Genomic DNA, 21,773 nt, shown 5'->3' with positions numbered 1-21,773 from the left:
TCATTGTAGTTTCTTTGTCTTGCAAATCTCGATGATCCACGTTGACAATTTGTTGATGGCATGCTCTTTAATAGATAAAAAATAATTGTGATTTTGTCGTCAAATTTATAGCATTATACTGAAAGGATTTCATTAAAATGTTAACGGTTCAAACATTAAAAAAAACAATCTTGAACGTTAACATAAGCAACGTATCGGACGTAAGTGTATTTTGACCTATTTTTATTTATTTTCGGATTTTAAATGCGTGTTTTATTTGCGATATGCTTATATTTTCAGAGATACATTTCATCTGAGATTACTATAACAGTAGTCTCAGATTTCATTGAGAAAATAATGCTGTTATACCAGGTAAAACATAGACTCTCATTGTTATTGTGGGAATGTAATACATACTCCCTTTACGTTCGTTCGTTAAAATGTAAGAAAGCTCTATAAGGTCATATATTTATTTGGACAAGTACTTGAAAAGGTAAGAATTAAGAAAAGACTCGTGTGGCATGGTTAGATTAATCTCTAAATTGACGTTGTGCATGTTGAATGCATTTCATGAGTATATATTTATGACAGTTATGTGTTTTAGTGATTTATTAACATTGCAGTACTTTCCTAATGTGTTAAGAATCACCTTTTGTGCAGTTACTACCCAATTTATATTCTAAACAATCCATTATCGTTATTTAAATGTATAAGTGCTAATTTGATGAGAATAAAAGGACTATTTGTCTATCGATTTTGATAACACAAAAAAGAGTTTCTGAGATTTATGAAAATCAAATTCATTTTATAAAGTATTAGTTCACTCATTTCATCTGACTTAATAGCGATAAAAATCAAACCAGGGGCCATCCATTTTGTTTTTGGGGCAGTTAAACGATCATTTTCTGGGTATTATTTCCTATTCAATAAACTACCAGCAAACCACAGATGTATTTTGTTACATTATTCCATACAGTCACGTCAAAATCCGATTTAGAAGTGCACAAGTCAATTTCAAAAAGTTTATGACTTTTAAATAGTGTTTTATGTCATACTGCAGTTCTTTGAGCTGGCAGTATCACGATCATGTTGATTTACATTGTGTGCCACTAGCTGGTAAAATATTCAAGTTCTTCAAGTTAACAGAATGTTGTCTTCTGAGGGGATGACACGCTCTTGGGATGTCGGATATAGGTGGTTAAAAAAAGTGGGGATGTGGAATAAAGGGGTAAATATGTGAGGATGTGGGATTAGGGGGAGGGGGGGGGGGGGGGGGGGGGGGAGTGGAATCTGGGTAAAAAAGTGGAAAGTGGGAAAAAAATAACAAAAAAAAAATTGGATAATGGAAATGAGCTACCCAATGTCACTCTCTCATTTCTATGTCGCCTTGCTTATATCATGTTTTCAGACTATGAATTATAACGTATTTTTGAAGTTGATTCGTACTCAAATCAAGTTGCATAACTCATATCGGTTACACGTTATCGAAATATCAAAATTAGTTCTGGATCGTGGTTTTATCCCCATTCATCATTATAATTCAAATATATTAATAGGGCTATTGATTTAAGATTGATGTATTTGACAAATTATCAAAATAAAACCTCAGAAACATTACGTGAATTACGTAAAGCACTTATCGGATGATGTCCATGTATAACACAAGTCAAATAGTATGCCAATAATTTAACATTTATATCTATGGACTCGCTTTATCTTCAAAATTGCATTTACAAACACAATTTAGTGATCTATTAGTATGTCTTCCAAACTGTAAAGAAGTAACCATGATAAATCGGAATAAAATTATTCGTTTTGTTCCATTGTTATGCTTTTTTTACAAGTCGATATTACAGCCATTGCAGACCAAAACAAATATAGTACGAAAAATATGTGTCCAACATATACTGTTGTCTGTCAACAAATGAATTTTGAAAAAGGGATGATAATAGTTGGCTGTGTTTAGTAGGAAATTATGTCACTCTATATGTGTATGTTTAGATATGTATGAATTCCTCGCTTTTAGTACTTTCATGTTGAATCAGATCTACTTCATAACGAAAGAGTATAGAAACACGTTAACATTTACTTTTAAAGGCTACATAAATGATGTAATACAGCTCGAACCATTGTCATGAAATTTTTCCAAATCTTCGTGTTTTCATTTAGACATTCTTTTTTTTTTGCCAATAATATCATTTCTGATAACGTCTGGTATGAGGCGAAATCGAATTATGGATGTCCTGAAATATTTCAGGAGGTCCTAAATGATTTATATATGATATCATGAATTCGAATTATGGAGGTTACGAAATAATTCAGGAGTTTCTCAAATACAAAACTTTTTAACTTAATCTGCGTCTCATAGTCTAGCGACCCTTTGTCTAAATCTAGAAGGATGAATTTATAGTTTCCCTGTCTATTCATAATTTTTGTGTTAACTCTCTCAGTATTGGTAACTCCTCTTTCTCTGCAAAAAAGGGAGACTTTTATAGTGTACGACAGATAATGGGAATTGGAATAGAAAAAAAAATCTTCTTATATGTTGTCCTCTGCATTGAAAACTGAACGATATTGATCTAGTACTGACCGTTTGTTCGTGATGTAAAGCACACATTAATACGACCTCCACTAATTCAATGAATTATATAGGTTTGTCTTTTTATCTAACTAAGACATTCGGTTAAAACATAACCAATAAATACGTTTTATTTATATTATATAGTGTTATTGATGAATGACGAGCTTTATTGCTTTAAGTGCCTCATAATGTCCTCTGTAGATATCCAATGAACCTGATGTCTGTCTTAGGAAAATGTATTTCACTCTCATATATTTGCAATATAGAATTATGTCTTGATCGTGGGATATAGAATACAGCATTTTATTCATTTCAATGTAGTACATAATGTGGTGGGTATAATCGTAAGCGATTTGATTAATTATTTCATTTCGGTTAGCAATTTCTGATAGGCATTGAAATCCGTCAATACGTTCGTGTGTCATCGATCCTTTTCACGATAATTGATATTACTAGTTAATCTTTTTTTTAGCATTGTTCGCTCTTAGACAACTTAAATTTCGCTTTCTTAAACTTAACAAAAATTCTATTCTTGCAACCTGTGATATCAGTCTGTGTATTGTCGTGGCATATGCCATTGCAGTATTGTATTGACAAAAGACTCCAAACTTACTCAAGATAAGCCGGAGGCCAGAGGGTGATCTAACACTGACACACCAAGTCCGAATGGGATAACTATTTTACATCCCAGCTGTTCTAGATTAGATAAAAACCCATTTACGCTTCATAAAATCTAGTTTAGAACGCCACACAATCATTACTATATACTTTATATATTACTATATTGTATATACCTTTATGAGCCCCGGACACACTGTTTAAATATGTTAAATTAACATTGATTTGTATCCAGTCGTACTGTGTAGGGGTATGACTCGTGTGTCTATATGCTAAAGGTCTTGAGTTCGATTCCCAGCATAGACACTGAATTTTTCAACATAAATATTGATAGTTAGTCTTTTCCGTATAAATATTTCTAAGTTTTAGTATAAATTTGACATTCCCGCCAAAATGTTACAGAACAAAGGAAAGCATGCAGAACAAAGAAACTCAAGCTAGGGTGATCTGGTAGGGGTGATCCGACTCAGATCACCCCTGGTAGAACAAATGAGCTGGGATGTAATATTCGTGACTTCATTAATTAGCTGAGAAAACACAGATTAAGTTCGAATTTGGGTGGCGTCACTTTTACCGTTCTCGAGGTATGCCCTTTATAACGTTATATGCAAGCGGGGCATCATCTGTGTCCCATGGACACATTCTCCATTTATTTTTAAACCATCAGTTCATGTTAATTATCTAACCCTTATTTTTGACCGAGTGTTAAAGTTTGAAAATAAAACCCAGTTTAGAAAACAATGATTAAGCATTACCTTATAACAAAGAAATCATTAAAGGAAAGGCAAGCCAAGGAACATCGTTGTCAGCTTTGAGATTCATACTATACGCAGCTGCTACCGGAATGTTGCTACATAGAAATAAAAAGTTCACAATGCGAAAATTGAATTCCTCTCTTTTGCGTTTAGTTTAGTTTCCCACCAACCTTCACAGTTAATATCTAGATGATGCCAAGATATGAATCGGACTTAACAGTATCGGTTGTGTCTCTTATTTCAAGTTCAATTGGATAGACGTTAAGGGTATCAAATTTCAAACCTAAAATAATCAATTACAGGAAATATGCTTGTTATCTTTTCTGTAATGTTTTGGCTTTGTACATAAGATTTCATCATAGAGTTATTAAGAGAATAGGAGCAGATCATTTTACAACATTTAACTTCATGCGGGACATTAAATCAACGAAGGGACGTTAAGCAAATAACAATCAATCAATTGAATTAATTAAATTAACTGATTTTTTTATCGAAGCATTGAGTGAGAATGTCCATTTTGTGCGCTAACCACGATGAGTTGATCACTTTCTTTTGTATTGTCATGTAAAAATAATTGTCGTTTGTAACTTAATTGTTTAATTTACCTCTGTACCATCTGTATATACGCTACAATGTTTTAGATGAGATAAAGAGTGCCAAATATTTGGTCAAAGATTGACGATTTTTTCAACTTTTTACCTTTATTTATTTTATATAATAATTACACTTTATCTATAGATAACAGTTTTTATATGTGTGTTTTATGTAAATAAGAAGCAACAGTAATGTACCGATGTTTGAATCTCGTAAAACAATTTGAATATATAAACCAAGAATTAAAAAAAAAACAGGGATTTGAAACTCCAAACTGAGCGAGACCGGTTGCGTCGACAGGGTAAGTGTCTCCTGCATCACCCGCCATACCAGACTCGCGACAAGGGTTATGGCTCCTGCATCACCCGCCATACCAGACTCGCGACAAGGATTATGGCTCCTGCATCACCCGCCATACCAGACTCGCGATAAGGATTATGACACAATTGGTAAATTTGCAGATTAGACGACTATTCTGGTATTTTAGATCGTGACCGCGAAGACATGTCTATCATGAGTAGAAATCTGTCAACCAATTCGCTGTGATGATCAAAAGACTTGTATACTGTCGATTTCCGTCGTTCTTCCTCAGCACCCTACGGGAGAAGTTTTTGTGTTAGGAGCACACCCTTTTAATTAAGTCCGTATAATGTGAACATGCACGCGCGTTACATACCAATTGAGACATATAAACGCCAATCGATTCACAGCGGGTTTGCTACTACTGAAAAATAGGAAATTAACAATGTGAAAACTCAAATCATCTAGTTTGTTATAGATCTTTGCTTAAAGTAAGGTATAAGTGATAATAAAAAGTCTATTTTCTGTATGTGATTTCGTGTGTTTTTTTCACTTCAAATCATGTAAATATGCAATACGATTTTCGAATATCAATTTGTATATCGGTCCCATGTAAGAAATGAAATGGAGTATACCAATTTACTTTTGGTATCTTATGACTATCCCAGATATTCAACATTTAATCTTTAAAATCACCCAAAAGGGTTTCAGAACACTATTCACTGACCTCTAAAACCAGTTTTGAAAAAAATGCAATTGATAGTTTACAATAATACCTGGACTCTGATGTAACCTTAAATTAGAGTAAATGGTGACACAGTTAAATTGCGTCCCAGATTTCGACCCTTCACCCAAATCCTCCCTCCTTGTTTAAAAACGGAAATTTTAGAAGCGTTTGATTAAAATCACTGCTATGTTGTATTGAAATGCATTTAAATAAATGCTTTTGTGTCACAAATCATAATGTTATTACAATTCTACGTGCTTACAAGAATAAAGACAGTTCACTAAAGCCATTTGTCATTCGTCCTAGTCATGTACAGAACTGTTTCATTATTTACACAATTATTTTACGTAAAGTATTGTTTATATCCACCTGTACAAGAACATTAGGAATTTTTAACTCTACACAAGTTTTATTTGCTTTCTGATTAAATAAACTTTTATTCAATACTTTTTCAATGTACATTGTGCTTACTAATTGTCCATAAAATTTATTTGCTTTAAATTTAATTTAGGTATAGAAAGTTTATTTTAGAATCACTTTCTGTTCACCTTTAATCCCATTAGTGTTTGAATGTTGGATATAAACTATAATTAACAGTAGTTACGGTCAGACCAAAACGCAGGTTTGTTCCATTGAGAAAAACTATGATAAATTACATGTAATTAAAGTGTTTTATATTTCATTTAGATATCAATTACAGTCACAATAATTTTGAAGTTAAGATTTTTACGCGTTTTGGTTTCGATTTTTACAGATAAGGAAGCGTGTATCTCAAGTCCAGGTATTTAGTTTTTTGAGCTGTAATACATTGATGAACTAAGACGGAGTAAAATCAATGCGAGTGTATCGGCGATCAGTCGAAGCGTTATTGTGCAGTGAAGAACAATTATCACTTATTGGAACCATCTTTCTGGCTACTCTCAATCATACAATAGTATTATTTAGCTGCTATTCACTACCACAGGTAAGATCTTTTTATTTTATTACTTATCTATTTTAGCAATATTTCAAACATTTGCTCTGTCTTCGTCCTGTGCCTTAGTAATGATTTTTTTATTATTCATTATTTGTAAAAATTTGCTTTTCTTAAAACAAATCGTTTACATAATATGAAAATAACATGACATCTGTTTTAATAGTATGATTGATAGCATAATAAATACCTCACTAAAGTTTGACGACAGCGGTCGACTTTTTAAGTGGGTTGTTCTTGAGATAACAGCAAAAGAAAAATGTATTTAAATATTTTTTACTATCGGAAATATTAGTATTTTGTTATGTGTTATCACTTTATATAATTGCCGATTAGAGTATTTAATATTATAAGTTAGCCCTCAAACTGCATGATTTTGTGTGCTGCAAAATTTTAATATTAAAATTTGAATTTTTTAAACATCTATCAAAATGTCTTGAATTAAAAAGAAATTAAGCGTATCGAATTATTTGAAGAACGTCATATTTTTTTTATTAATTTAAGAATCAAGCAAACACTTCTAAAGGCATTTCCGTTTTTTTTTTAGTATTTGGTTTTCTTTTTCAGAAACTATCAATACTTTCAATCCTTCACTTATTCACACTTTTTCTTTTCAGACTTCAACGACTTTTTTTAAATTTCCCCTGAAAATGTCTTTAAAACAACACTGTTATTGAACTCGACCTAAATACATCAAAACTGCTATATCTGGTTGTATTGAATATATGTAAATGTAAAATGATGAAAAAGGATTTTAAAAAATGTAAATTAAGCATACCTCTGCATTCTACGATTTATACGATTTCATGAAGTAATTATGTTCAACTTTTTTTCACCACGGCTGTGGACTGTTAGTTCCCAGAGGTATCATCAGCTCAGTAGTCTGTGTTTTGGTGCTGATATGATTTATAACATTTTTTTCTAAAATCAGTCCCCATTGCTTATTAAGAAATTAAGGTTTCAACTTCCTAATGTAAAGTTGACCTAAGAGGAATTTGACTATTTTTTTTTAGGTTCCTTCTGGTCATATAACTCGTAAACTGTCTACGTAATTATTCATCCTTGGCTTTCAAATGTTTATGTTTTCAAGCGTTACTGATGAACGTAAATCAAGAACAGCGCTTTGGACGCACGAAATTTATAAAGAGCTATTTTCATTCAATATTCTAATACAAAATGTTATCCTAATTTTTCGATACAGTCCAGCTATTATTTAAGAATATATTGCGCAGTAAAATTATTGCATAAATTTGGATAACAATAACACAGGATTAAGACTTAAAATGAGAAGGGAAATTAGTATAACAATATAACCTGGTATCACTTATTCATACTCTTGTAAATATCTTGAAGACTTGATAGAAACAATTATCATTGCTTATGACTGTAGTTTGTATGCACACTAAGGACATTGTTCTACATGTATGACAAATACTGTAGACACTTTATACATTATACATAACAGAGTATTTTTTTTAATTTTAATTTTCAATACGAAGGGGTTTAGGTGGTCAACTTGTCAAGATAGATTGACATCTTCTTATATAGATATCGTCTTTAGCTTGCTCGTCTGAGGTTTAATCTCTGACCTGTTTAAATTAAAGACTTTGAAATTGATATCTGGTGCTTCTCCGTTTAGCATACAACACTTAGGAGGTAAAGCCTAGGCTAATCTTGTCTACTCGGAATCGGATTAATATAAAAATAAGAAGATGTGGTATTATAGCCAATGAGACAACTCTCCACCAGAGACAAATGACATAGAAGTTAGCAACTATAGGTCACCGTACGGCCTTCAACAATTAATATGTCTAATTAGGTGGACATATCTTCCTGCATGCAGTTATCTTTTGACCATGTACGTCAAAGCTAATCCTCAGCGTGCATGTGAATCTTTTACAAAGTATATTTATATGCCATTAATAGGTTAATGTCCGGAATATATGTGTGATATTTGCTGCTGGTAGTTTAGGCATTCGTCAATCAACTAATCTTCCAACATATAATATAATAGATCAGTTCAGCCTGTTTTACTGTGGTTTTGTTAATTCAATCTACATAGTAACAGTTAAATACCTGTTTTACTGTGGTTTTGTTAATTCAATCTACATAGTAACAGTCACATACCTGTTTTGCTGTGGTTTTGTTAATTCAATCTACATAGTAACAGTCAAATACCTGTTTTGCTGTGGTTTTGTTAATTCAGTCTACATAGTAACAGTCAAATACCTGTTTTACTGTGGTTTTGTTAATTCAATCTACATAGTAACAGTCAAGTACTTGTTTTACTGTGGTTTTGTTAATTCAGTCTACACAGTAACAGCTAAATATTCGTGATTAGGTCTACGGTTAACCATCAGGAACAGCTTTTTATACCTATACAAAGCCAAACAACAGAAAAAGAAAATGTCATAGATTATGTGACATAAAATGAATTAGTTCTCAGTTCCTACGTACCATTACAATGGAGCGAATCACGCGTTATTTTGAGCATAGTATGAATGATTGCATTATTTACAAGAAATAAATTGCACATCTATTGTTGCAATTGTTCGTAGACTGTGTGGAATTGTGACAACTGTCCATGCATGTGAAATCAAATTACCATGAATACGAGAAATTCATGGTCGATAATATATGAAGCAGATTTTGGGGGTCATATTGCGTTTTCTAACTTAGCTATATGTTTTGCAAAGATAACAATAATATATGTTACAAAAAACAAATTGATTTTCACAATCATTGGTAAAAAACTTCGAACCTTTTTTTTTTCTTTTCTGAAAATGACGAATAAATGATGAACACCTTAGCCTTTAACTCTTACATGTCTTATAAGAAAACTATATCATAAAACAAGTCTTTTTGTATTATACGTTACATCTTTTCACCGCTTTTCACTGGCATTGAAACCATAACGAGATCATTACCTAGCATTGTTTCAAGTTTGGTAAACATTTGATCTACGATCTAAGTTTTGGTATGATAACAACGGTCGGTCAAACGGATTAGAATATTCCTTGTGAGAAGATAATAACTAACGAATGAAAATTACCAATTGAAATACAAATGGTTCAAAGCTAACAAAACAAATAATAATCACCCAACTACAGTTACTTGTTTGCTAATTCCTCTCTGATGGCAGGTTACTCCATTGATCAGATACCGCGGTATTCTGACAGGAAGAAATTAGTACAGAAATTGACATTTACAAGCTTTATGAAGATGAATGTCAGTCGATTTTATTTTTTTTGTTTATTTGTTTTTCAACTTATTTATATAACATAAGATTACATGAGACAAAATCAGAAACCCATCCAACAATTTCAAAGTGTAAAAAAGAGTCAAGCAGCCTTATATTTACTTCTATGTCATTTGATCTCTGGTGGAGAGTAGTCTCATTGGCAATCATACCACATCTTCTCCTTTTTATATTATATGCCGTTTTACATATTACTTCAGGTTTAAAATTCATTATATCTTATTATTAAATGCTATAAAACTATTATCAGTGCTGATACTGTCAAAATACTTTAAAAGATACTACTATCTAATTACTGTCTTACTGAACATGTAAGCGATATATAAATAAACGTTTGATTACGATAATTGTGTTTTTAGATAAATGTTTAAAAAAATAGATTTACTTCCTTCGTAAGTGAAGAACATGTAGATTCCAACTTAGAACTAAGACTCCAAGTGTGTGTGGGGGAGTGGGGAGGGTCAACTCTTAAAACGAATTAGACTGTACTGACTTTTTTATTTTTATGCTCTCAAATACATATGAATCTTTTGGAGTTCGGTATTTTTTTCTAATACTTTTTTAATTTTCATTTTTGGCTTTTCAAACTTTTGGTTTCGATCGTACCCTGATAAGGTTTTCCCAAAACTCTTAAATCCGGTATCATACTTTTCTTTTTGATCTATTTTGATTAATCAATTGATTGATATATTGATCTAGTTTGATTAATCAATTGAGTGATTGATCGATCAATTAATTATTGAGTAATTAATTGATTGATTGATTTATTAATTATTGATTGTTGTTTGATTAACATAAAAATGCTTATATTTCATTCGTAGTCTGTACAAGACACATTAGCAATAAAACAAGTAGATATACTCGACAGTAAGAATAGCGGAAATTTTTGACTGTTTTTGGAATATGAAATCATGTTGGTTATGGGCAGATGTTTTGGTGAAAGTATTCTTTAACCTGTATATGCACTTTCCCTAAACAAGTCATCGGATTTAAAGTCCCAATCCCGACAGAACGTGGCTGAGTTTTTATACATTCTGCATAATAAAACGGAAGCTCCATTCGGGGAAATCGTTCTCCGAAGGCGAAGAATCTTGTATCAATTTCTGTCTCTCGGAGCTATTCATTTGAAGAATTGAAAAAAGTCTTGGGATACAGTGTATGTGAAGTTAAGTAATTTTCACGTATTCTTGATGTAGAATATTACAAACAGTGAGTCGGAGAGGCTCTTGAAAGTTTTGACACCATAAACAAAGTTTAAATTACTTGTGTGCTTCAGCACTTCTCAATCTGCAGTTATTATGTATTTGAATAAATTGTGAAAGTTTTTTGAAGTTCATTTTAAAACGTCTGTTACTATGTAATCCAATTTAGGGTTATACAAGTACGTTTCCCCCATTATTTTAGTTTTTGTATCATTTTTAATAATACATGGATTATCGCTTGTTCTGCACGATGGAAAGTACGAGCAGCTTAACCCCTAGAACATCTGTAAAACACACGATCTTATAATCATTATTGTGCTCCTTACCATGGTTTATCATTCTATCAAAACATCGACCTGCCTAAGTAGAAACATATTTTTATACATCGAGATTTTTGCTAGACTGATTAACAAATTAGAAGTATTATGTTAATAATTCACTAGATGGTCATTCTGGCGTTCATAATTTTATCCTATGGGCCAAATTTGTAACACCTGCATCCATTCATGATACATATTATCTGTCTATTTAAAAAGGGATAGCTTTTATATGTTAAAACAGACTTTATTTGAAGATAAACTTTTCAAATGATATATATTCTTTAGAACAAATTTGTAACGAGATAAACGTCTATGAGATAACAACCCTAACAACACAAGTTCACCAAAAATAGAAACCCAGAGGTCAGTACCCGGTCTTCAATGATAGACAAGAATACACACAATCGATTGCAATCATTTACTGTTCCATTATATATTTTGCGCAGTGTTGTAGTTTCATCTCCCGCGTTGTATAAATAAAGTTATATCTCAAAAATAAGCATTGGTTTATAGATAACCTTATCTATCCTAGTGATCCATGAGTTGCATTTTGTTATTTGAAAGTATTTTGTTGTTTCCTAAATGCCAAAACTGTTTTCGGCCTCAATCTGGGAAAACGCCTATTTACGTTAATTATATACTGTACCTTGAGTTCGAATATACTTCTATCCAGAATATGAGAAATCAATTGAAATTAATATATCTCCCTAACGCATATCTCTGATGCCTTGCCCTGGTTTGGCTGTACTAGTGGTCATTTTTGTATTTGATTATTTCAGCTCTTCAACGTTTGTATTAGGAATATATTGGCCTCTAGCATTACCGAAGAGTCAGTATTAATAGATATGTGCATCTGGTGAAGTAAAATTGGTACTGTTGGATTTTTTTTAAAAGAAATCTCTCTATTTATCTTTTCTAAATGAAACTCATGGAAAAATCTGACCTGGATAGATATTAGACATATCAGACATATTTTTACCCTCACCGAGTTTATAAACGCAAACATTATATGATTGTCTTAGATAAGTAAACAGTAATACACTAAATAATTGTCACCATACGAAGTGAAGGGTCTTTATTATGTGCACATCTACATTTCACTTTTTTGCTGATATAATATAAATATTCAAGAACTTAAAATTAGCAAATCAATACAATAGATCCTAACACTAAATACGAAACAGTTTTATATTAATTAACTTAATTATAAGTTTGCATCTGGGATATGACTAAATGCATATTTGATATTTTGCAGAAAATTAATATTTTTTAAATGCTTGATGCTTTAATTTTTTTTTAAACTTTCAGTTTCTTATTGTTTGTACTATTGAACTTAATTTCTCTGCGAACAAAAATTAGCCTATTTGGTAAGATTTTCATTTTTGTATATCATTTGTTATATAACCTCTATTCTGTTGTTTACCGAATACTGTCAATGTTATTGAATGGAAAACTGGACCATAACCGACAACAAAATAATCTGTCCTTACAACAAATTTTAAAGTTGTGCGTTTGGGATGTATAAGTACGTATTCGTGTCCGGTCATACAAGACAAAGTTGACGCAAAGTCATATAGGGAATGCCATGTTCTCTGGGAGTAAAAATTTGTCAAACAATAACACGTTTTACTCGATACTGTTTAAAAGAGTCTTAGATATCTTAGACTTCAGAATGTTTGAATTCGACTATCGTCAGGTGCACGATGACGGAAGAAAAAATACGGATTCGAAAACCTTGTTTTTTTCGGGTCGGCAAAGTTCACGGTAACTGTGAGCATTGATTTCTTGCATTAGTATACTGCTTTGCATGGCATAGAGGTACTCCAAATTGTAACCTGTTACTAGGAATGAGTGAAGATAGAAAGGGTTTGACGAAAATTAACATATGACGTGGATTTAAAGTCATATGAAACGAGTTTCTGGTGATAATAATGTTAAGGAAATTATTGAACTAATGCAACTAAACTAAGTCCTGTGTACACGATTTTTTTACATGCATTTATTACGAATCCATAATGTATTATCGAAAACAAAATAGTTCCTTCTGTGATTTGTTGATCGAAAACTTTGACTGCTAATTAAAACTTTCGGGTTTTGGTTGTGAAGTTTGCCGATCGTCACCTTGACAAACAATCGACACAGAATCACTGAGCACGTGAAAACTAAGGGGCATGATAGAGCGATATACATTTGTTGTTTTTTTTTATCTATGCGTTCCCACTTGTTGATTAAACTTTGGCACAACAGTTTTGTTAAATGATTTGATGCATTGAAATGTTTCCTTAAGAATGGGTTAAAACTATCTTTCCTTTCAGGTTTGTTTACACGGGTTTTCTTCATTGCTCTTGCGATGTGCTATTGCCGAATTTCTAGCGAGGGGTGTCCTGGTAAGGCGACTGCATACGGAAAAAACTATCTAGTGTACGAGAAGACAATATTTGAATAGCAGATAATTTCTAAATAAAACAATGGATTTTTAACCTTAACAAGTGTATAAAACATATTTATCTTTTTTTGTTAAATTTAAAGCATCATGTATGACTTCAACTACTGAAGATACTTGTATAAAGTTAAATGATATTCATTTTCTACATGTATACCCATAGCTGTGGATTTAGGGCTTTTGATAATAAAACAAATCGCTGAATACTTACGTAGTGGACTATTGTTTTCATGTAAGGCCCTCAAAATGTTTTAAATATATTATTAGTACAATACCATTACTGCAATCATAAGAACTACTAAAGATAGATTTATAGTTTGGCTAAAAATTGCATAGTTAAGAAATTTTGTTTGAAAAAAAACTCATTGAAAGTGCTACTGAGCACTTCATAAGTGTTCTTCTAATATAAGATAGGTAGACGTATAATTAATTACAGACGTCAAGGTTTTCTATTAATGCACAAAGATGAAGTCGTGATCTTATAACGTATTCAACAGATCATAGACATTGCTATCTTTATCCAGATTATCAGAGGAACACACAAACAAAATCTATACTAGATCTCAACTTGCAATGTATTCTGGACTGTCCTTGATAAGAAAACCTTTCATATCAGGTGTTGACATCTCAAAAAGTGCAGACATGTCGACTCATTCTCTATAGTATTCATGTACTGGTTGATATTTTAATCTCAGATACATGATAACCTATTAGCTGTTATTGGCTTTAAACTAGCTGTCAGTAACTGCGAGTACTCTAATATCTGTACTATGTGCCTATTTTGTTGTGAGGGATATATAAATTCCCTGCTACGTCCGGTCTGTTTGTTAGATGTTTTCCTGCTTTGTATCGATCTGATGAGTTAAGCTCTTTTCAACTGATTTTTATAGTTTGTTCTTATGTTGTATTGTTACACCACTGTCTAAGGTTAAGGGAGGGTTGGCGCATTCAAACAGTGAACCTCGCCAAATTCTTTATGTGCATGTCCCAAATCAGGAGCCTGTAGTTCAGTGATTGTCGTTGGTTCGTGTCTGTCGTATTTGTTTTTCGTAAATTGTTTGTTATAAGTTAGGTCGTTAGTTTTCTCAATTGAATTGTTTCATATTTTTCTTGTCGGAGCCTTTGATAGTCTACTATACGGTATGGGTTTATTTCATTTTTGAAGGCTTTACGGTTGTCTATAATTGCTTACATCCACTTCATTTGAAATTTGGTGGATAGTTGTCTCATTTGCAATCATACCACATCTCCTTATTTTTATACATGTGTCGAATTAGACCCGCAAAGTAAATGTGTGATATATATTCTGTTCATCTTCATCCTATTGTTGGTTGTTGGTATTTTTTTAGGTTTATGAAGACAGACAGCGACATCCTACCAAAAAGCTTTCTTTAATATATACCAACTTAGAAAAAAAATATTGATTTAAAAAAAAATCAAATATATTTAAGTTACTTTTCCTCGTTTTAGCTCACTCTTTAGGAGTAAATTCTTCAGTTGATAAATATTCGTCATTAAAGACCACCGGCATTTGGGGAAAAGCTCTCTGCCGGATAACACTGAAGTCTTGTGCTCGATTGATTGGTAGATGATGTTAATAACCATTTTTTGATCAGATGGATCAAAACTAGGGTTAAAAAAAAATAAACAAATGCAGAGTGCATTTAATTATTTTACTACATGGTTTAAAAGTAATGGGGGTAGGTGTAGGAATTTTGTGCAAATCTAGTGTTTGCAAACTAGGCCATGTGAATGGCTCAAAAATGCCGCATGACCCTATGTTTTGATTGTGCAAAAGGTGTGGCTACATTTGTACTTTAATGAATGATATATGAAAGATTCTGATTTCTAAAGGTAAACCAGGTATAAATTTAAATTCAAGAAATGGGTTTGGTTTGCATTGAAGTCAATGGTAGATCTTTTACTAAATTTACCCCTTTACGAAGAAGATGAAAAGAGCTAGATATTTCGATATATTATGACAAAAACATCATGTAATGATAAACTTGGAGTTTATCTTCATTGTACGCTTGTTTATCTTTAATCAAGATAGAAGCATTTACTTGTATTACTTATGAATGAATGAAGACGTGGATCTGATCACAATAGTTAGCCATTGCTTTTCACAATGATCGACACAACCTTAAAATACATTATTACATTGGTAGCAATGAATTACATTGATTTCCAAGTCAAATAAAAACCGATAATTTCACATGTGAAATAAACGTGGTTATTTCACTCTCTGACGTCATACAACAAAAGGCGTTGTCAAGACGTCGATAACGTCGGATCAAAACAAATTGTGAATGCGTAGAAAAAAGATATAGTTCCTTACATTTTCTACATTAATTTCATTAAAAAAAGCCATTTGCCAATGTAATAAAAAGAATAACTAATCAAAGAATTCAAATATCGAAAAATATTCAACTCGTGACCGAACAACACTGATAATTAACTCATGCGCTACGCGCATTCGTGAATTAATGTGTTGTTCGGTCACTCGTTGAATATTTTTCTCTATTTGAATTCTTCGATTAGTTATTCTATAAATAATGTATATTTACTTATTTCATTTATTAATTGCATCAAAATTGTTTCACCTAAAACATTTTTTATTTTCCTAATAGGGCAAATTTTCGTGATGAATTTGGAATATTTGGTAAATTGTATCTGTAAAAAGATACTCAAGTACTTTAGTAATAATAATACCGAGAAAACCTATTTTTCATTGCATATATAATCTTCCACGCATCAATCATGAAACTGATACGTGCAGAAGCAGAATTCTTCATATCTTTCACAAAATGTCTTCTTTCATTTTAAATGTTGTGTAATAATTATGATGCTTGGTACATTTATGGAACTAGCAGTGGATTACACTGTTATTTGTTGTGTATATTTACTATGGTGGCCGGTTAAGGCCATTTCGCGTTTTCGCCCTTCATATTCTATAGGGCGAAAACGCGAAATCGCGAAGTCGAAAACGCGAAATCGGAAAGAAAAAGTATTTCTTGTTTTCGTGTTTTCGACTTCGCGATTTCGCGTTTTCGCCCTATAGAACATGACAGGCGAAAACGCGAAATTGCCTTAACCGGCCACCATAATTTACGGCCATCTACAACAGTCAGTTTAGCTGCAGATCTATATACAATGATAGATAAGATAAGAAGATAAGATATTTTATTTCCAATTATGGGCCCCAAAGGGCATAAACATTACAACATCAATAATTTTTTCATAATACAATACAAACAATGAGATAAAAAAAAAAAAAAAGTTAAACGAGAACTATTTAAGTTCTTAAAGAATACGTAGATAAAGAATCTATAGTATGTTGTTTTTTTTAATACTAATGCATTTTATTGCAAGTGTGGTTGATATAGATAACAAACAAGCAGCCCAAAAAGAAAAAAAGAAAAACAGATATCCACATATGTATAGTACACAAAAAGTTGGATCAATTAAATATATAATAATTAGCCAAAAAGAAAGTAGAAATTAAACATGTCCATGACTCATCCTGTGTCAGCAGCAAATAGGAAAGCATTATGGTTTCCTAAAGGCAGCTGACACCAGGGGACGATACCTTATAGGCCATAGGCATGTAAAATGTGTGTAAATGTCTCTTTCCTACCTGTATCAAAAGCAAACAAGGAAGCATCATAGGTAACTTGAATGCAGTTGACACCAGGGGACGATGCCTCAAGGATATAAGAGAACATTTGAATAAATAATATATCTTAACAATTATTTTTTTTTTTAATCGGCTAGTATGTTTGTGATATTCAGATGAATATAATTTTCTATGTCCAATCAAATGTATATACACACATAGATTTCCTTTAACTAATCTTCACTAAGGAAGATGTTTGTATATAAAATTACATATTATTTTAAGTAACTCAACATTTTCTACACTAAATAACCAGATAATTTTGCTTTGACTGTTCATATGATTAAAATAAGAATTATATTGTGCAATACTAGCTAACATACAATTTCTATAATCCTCAAATTTGTTACAATCAAATAGAAAATGAGCCTCATCTTCGACAGTATTGGAAGAACATTTATTACATATTCTGTTAATTCGGGGAATACCCTGATATCTACCTAATTCTATTTGTAATCTATGAGAAGATACACGTAATTTAGTAAAACTTCTTCTAAGTTCAAAATTCTTGATCAATGTTAGATATTTTTCAAAACCAAAATTTGTTTTATATAAAAGGTAGGTTTTCAGTTTACTGTCTGAAAATTTATCTATTTGTTTTTTCCAACAGCTAATAAACAATATTGATAGCTTGGTTTGTATATATTTCTTAAATTTGTATAAGGATTCACAAAATGGAGCATTTATGGCATTTGTATAGTCAATACCAAGTATTTTAAAAACAACATTTATTGAACCATACCATGATGTTATATTCATGTGATGTAGTGTCTTTGATTGTGTATATGCCTCTTTTAATAGAGGAAAATTATTACCTAAATTCTCTAATCTATACCAGTACAATAACATTCCTTTTATAATATTAAAATATATTGGAAATCTTCCAAGTTCAGATAACACTGCAGCATTTGTTGTTTTCTTGTGTACCCCAAGTATAAATTTACAAAATTTTATATGAAGTTTCTCACAGGGTAAACCTGAATATAATTTTTTCAAAAGAGATATCTTCCTTCTTACATTTAAAGGAAAGAGAATTAAACATCCCCCATATTTCGCTACCATATAATAAAATAGGTTTTACAGTGTGGTCAAAAACATGAATACTTGTTTTTACATCAGGATTAAGTGATAAAAGATCTTTCCTTAATTTGAAATGAGCTTTCAGGGATTTTTTGTATAGTTCATTTTGAGCATAACTGAATGAACCAGATGAGCTTAAATATAAACCTAGGTATTTGTATTTTGAAACACATTCCAGATTTATATTCTGAAATGTGAATATCTGTTTTACATGTCTGCCTGCCTTGTTGAAAATCAGCACCTTTGTCTTATTAGTATTCACATTGAGACACCAATCTTTGCAAAATTTATCAAGCATTCCCAGCTTTTCTCGTAGTCCTTCAGCTGATGTAGATAATAAAACAATATCATCAGCATACATTAAACAATGTAGATCTTTGTCATTGACATTAACTGGGTCTCTAGTATCTGACAAATATCTGGGCAAATCATTTATGAATATCTTGAATAAATTCGGACTGAGGTTGTCACCTTGTTTGACTCCAATATCTAATGGGAAAAAATCACTTACTTGATTTTGAATTTTGACACATGATTTGCTAATTTCATACATACTTTTAATAATGTTATAAAAATAAGACCCAGCCCCAATATCTAGTAGTTTAATCTTGATCCCTGTATGTATAACAGTATCAAAAGCCTTCTGAAAATCAACAAAACAGGCAAACAGTCTACCTTCTTTTGAATTACAGTATTTGTTAATAAGACAGTTTAAAATAAACATATGATCTGCAGTTCTGGCTTTCCTTGTGAATCCAATTTGACTATCATGTATAATATTATGTTCCTGAAGAAATTTGTCCAGTCTTAGACTTAATATTCTATTAAAAAGCTTTCCAATTGCACTTGTTATTGTTATTCCTCTATAATTGTTAGGGTCACTTGTATCGTTGCTTTTAAAAATTGGTGTAATATAACCTTCAGCCCAAGATGTTGGGTATATACCTGAAGACAGACAAGTATTAAACATCTGTTGAAAACTTGTTAAAAGGAAAGTCTGTCCATTCTTTATCATATTATTACTAATGTTATCCAAGCCTGATGATTTATTGCATTTTAAGTGTGAAATGGCTTTGGATATTTCAGACTCAGTGATAACGGAGTCCAACTCGTTGAAACATTTTGAGTTTTCTAACTGTTTCAGTTTTTCACATAGCTCTGTATATCTACTTTGAAATTCACCTTTCAGTTGTGACAACTTTTGGAAATGTGATATCAAAGTTGATGGTTGTACTCCACATTTTTTTTTAGTTTCATTTTTTTCCTGTAGTTCATTAATTAAGTTCCAATACAGTTTTGGATTCTCTTCGTGCAAGGAGTCCAGCTGACTAATCAATGATTGTTTGTATTGTTTGTATTTATATTTCCTTAGTTTGGAGTATTCACGATTCAGTTTATAAAAGTGATTTTTGATAATTGGATCATATGGAAATCTTGAATAAATTTTTCCATAATTAAGCAAGTTAGTTCGAGCTTGTTGTAAACTTGCGTCAAACCACTTTTTGTTTTTTTGTTTGTTTGTGTGTTTTTTTAAAGGTCGTTTAAGTGATAGATTTGCTGCTGATAAAAAGATGTTTGAAAGTTTTGATGATGCTTCATCTACTGATGTCTGAGTAAATTGAATTGTGCTGTTGTTGAATTCTAGTATGTAGTTTTGTAGTGTATCTGAAGAAAGTGTTTCTTGAAATTTTATTGCTGAACAGTCAGTCCAGATATAATTAGGTGTCATATTTTTCAACTGGATTGGAATATCATTTTCTCCAGGAACACAATATTTTGCAGATAATTCCCACTCAAGTTTACAATGACAATCAGATAATGTGGGAATAAATCTGGATACTTTAAAATACAGTACATTTTCAAGAATTTCTTCCGACACAGCAACATAATCAACCACACTTGCACCATTGGGGGTATAGCAAGTAAAATTACCAAATGTATCACCAAGAACTCTGCCATTTAAAATTCTTATTTGTTTACTAATGCAAAAATCCAAAACTTCTTTGCCTCTTTGATCAATTTTTTGGTCTCGACTTTTTCTTGTCATAATGTTTTTGTCAGTAGGGTATGTATCAAAAATTGGAGTAAATTTTGAATCATCGTTTACTATAAAGTCATTTTCAGAGCCTATTCTGGCATTAAAATCTCCACATAACAAAATTTCACCCATTTTTTTATACTGAAAGATATCTTTTTCTATGCATTCAAAAACATCAGAAGAGAGTTCTTGGGTATATTTAGACGTAACAGGGGGGTTGTACAGTACACAAATAAATAGGTCACTTTTAAATCCAAAAAAGGATTTTTCTAATTTAATCCATTGATAATCTGGATTACTGTTAATCAATATTTTGACATGAGGTTTAACGTGACTTTTCTGTAGAATTGCTATACCCCCAAAATGACGGTTATTATTTGATAATTTTCTACATATTGGATGATAATGAAATTTACCAATATTGTGTATTTGGGAATTATATCCCACATGAGTTTCAACTAAAAAAACAATGTCGTAATTCTCTATATGTTTCAGAAAAATGAATATGAACATGCAACCTCGTGAAATGTGAATGACAGAAGGTTGACCACAGTCATTGAACTATATATTAGGGCATTTGAAATGGATAGTAACCCGATTTAGGCTATAATATCATATAAGTCCAGGTATAATGCAACACATTTAAAATAACATTTACTTTACGCGAAGAAAAGCCCATTTCGTTCGACGATTTAAAAGCATCTTGTATATGACAGTTGTTTTCCATTCGTTTGATGTGTTTGAGCTTTTGATTTTGCCACTTGATATTGGACTTTCCGTTTTGATTTTTCATTGGAGTTCGTTTTTGTTTTGTTTTTTTTTTGTTATTTTACTTTTATTTGTATGTGCTTGCATCATATGCCAGGCAATTCGTAACTCTAATCTGGAAGCCTGTGTAAATATCAAGAATATGATAAAACCGGTATTAATATCAGATTGACGATAATGTACATTGTGTTAGATGTATGACACAGTAAACATCTCTTTTTGTGAGTTGAAACACTGTAACGAACAACAAAATCGTGATGCGATCCTAGATCTTGTGAAGTAATGATTTCTGTAACTCTTCTTTATTGCCCTGTTGGAGTATATCTTGAAGTGTTGACACAATCTCATCAGACTGTAATATATCTTTCACAAAATATGCGTCTTAATGCTATAGCTTTTATATAAAACTATTGTTTTAAAGAACATTTAAAATATTTATACAGCGTCAAAAATCAAAGAA

General features: G+C 31.6%; 1 protein-coding gene across 1 annotated transcript in view; it reads left to right on the top strand.

Moving 5' to 3' along the window:
* Positions 1-344: 344 nt before the first annotated feature.
* LOC127738298 (muscarinic acetylcholine receptor M2-like) overlaps positions 345-21,773 on the top strand; it is a 62,582-nt gene continuing 41,153 nt past the window's right edge. Inside the window, exons 1-2 of the mRNA XM_052249500.1 lie at positions 345-472; positions 6,309-6,518. The gene's annotated coding sequence lies outside the window, so the exon portion shown is untranslated. The remainder of the gene's footprint in view (positions 473-6,308; positions 6,519-21,773) is intronic.

This window comes from Mytilus californianus, unplaced genomic scaffold (genome assembly GCF_021869535.1).
Source record: "Mytilus californianus isolate M0D057914Y unplaced genomic scaffold, xbMytCali1.0.p SCAF_4, whole genome shotgun sequence".
Lineage (NCBI taxonomy): Eukaryota > Metazoa > Mollusca > Bivalvia > Mytilida > Mytilidae > Mytilus > Mytilus californianus.
This window is presented reverse-complemented; position numbering and strand designations above follow the sequence as displayed.